Raw genomic sequence first — 1559 nt, forward strand, 5'->3', positions numbered from 1 at the left:
AGCTCAAGCCGGCCTATGCCAAACAGATGGCTCATCGAGGAGAGACCGGCAGCTCCGCTTCTGACGACGAGCCTCGGAGAGGAGATGCGCAAGACAAGCGCCGAAAAGGACCTTCACTGGATCGCCCCTTGAGGGTCATCGTACACCGCCCGAGGGTGGCTTCGACTTCACAGCAAGGAGAGACCACCACGAAGACATTCGAACACGCCGGAACGGAGCCGACTAACATGACCTTGCCGCAACCAAACCTTGGTCACCACCATCGTCGTTGCCACTCAAGCCTCCACCCGGAACACCCGCATCTCCGGTTGACATCCTGCCAACCCAGATGCCCTGTGTGTCGAGGCCGCCGGAGAGCGCGAAAGGGATCACCAACTTCAAGACGACGCCCTCAAGAGGGGAAACGACGAAGAATCGACGCCGTCGTCCGATCCCACGGGATCAGGCTTTCACCCGAAGATGTGAACCCGAGGCAGCAAAGGTCGTAGAGCTCCACGACCGCCCCCCAAGAAGGACGGCGACATCCGCAGACGCCGCGCGGTCAGGCTTTCGCCCGGAGCAAACGAACCACCACAACCTCACGCGGCCGGACAGCGAGACGAAGACCGAAAACGCTGACAGCCCGCACTCCGCAGACACACCTCATGTGCAGAAGCGGCGCCACCGCCGCACACAAGCCACCACCGCCACCAGACCAAGAAGCTCCGCGAACTCCGCTGCCACCACCCGCACCACGCGGGGCTGAAGAGCCGAGTCGCACCATTACTGCCGGCCAAGCTCTCCGAGAAGATCTCCGCGGGCGCCGCCAACCGCCACAGAGAGGGAGCTTCGACGAACGCCAACGCAGGGGTCCAAGGCCGAGCCGTCGACAGCAGCAGCGCGAGCTCCCCGGACCAGCCGCTATGCCGCCCTCGCAGCCACAGCGGCCGCCACGCCGCCGGCCACCACGCCAGCAGCCACCCATCCCGGGGCCGCCGCCCCGACGTCCACCCATGCAGCCACCGAACCCCGCCGTCGCCTGCGCCAACCGAGCCACGCCGTCCGGATGCACAGCCACCACCGCCGTGAAACCCGGGGCCGTCGCCCCGGCGCCCGCACGCCTGCCACCAGGGACGAGCCGCCATGCCGCCCACGCGGCCGCAGCGGCCGACTGCAGCACGACCAAGCTCCACCCACCCGAGGCTGCTGCCCCGGCTTCCGGTCTCTCCCGCGCGAGCCGCGGCCAGAGGATCCCCGCCCGCCTTTGGGGACAGGGCCCGCCGCCACCGCGGCGAGGGCCGGCGGCAGCGGCGGCGCGGGTCAACGCCGGTGGAGGAGCGGACGGGCGACGCTGGGTCGCCCCCGAGACGCCCAGTCAAGCGCCGCGGGAGCCCGATCCGCTTTCTCTCTCTTCCGTGGTTCCACATGCTCTAGCTCTGCCGCTGAACGCAACCAAATTTTATGCATCAAATCTGGATGGGGGCGGCGATTTAGTGGGGGTGGGAGAGGAGGTGAGCACGAGAGAGATGAGATAAGATGGAGATGATGTTTGAGTCGCTGCCCCGTGAAATCTGCATGCC

Source organism: Lolium rigidum, chromosome 7, assembly GCF_022539505.1.
Source record: "Lolium rigidum isolate FL_2022 chromosome 7, APGP_CSIRO_Lrig_0.1, whole genome shotgun sequence".
Taxonomy (NCBI): Eukaryota; Viridiplantae; Streptophyta; class Magnoliopsida; order Poales; family Poaceae; genus Lolium; species Lolium rigidum.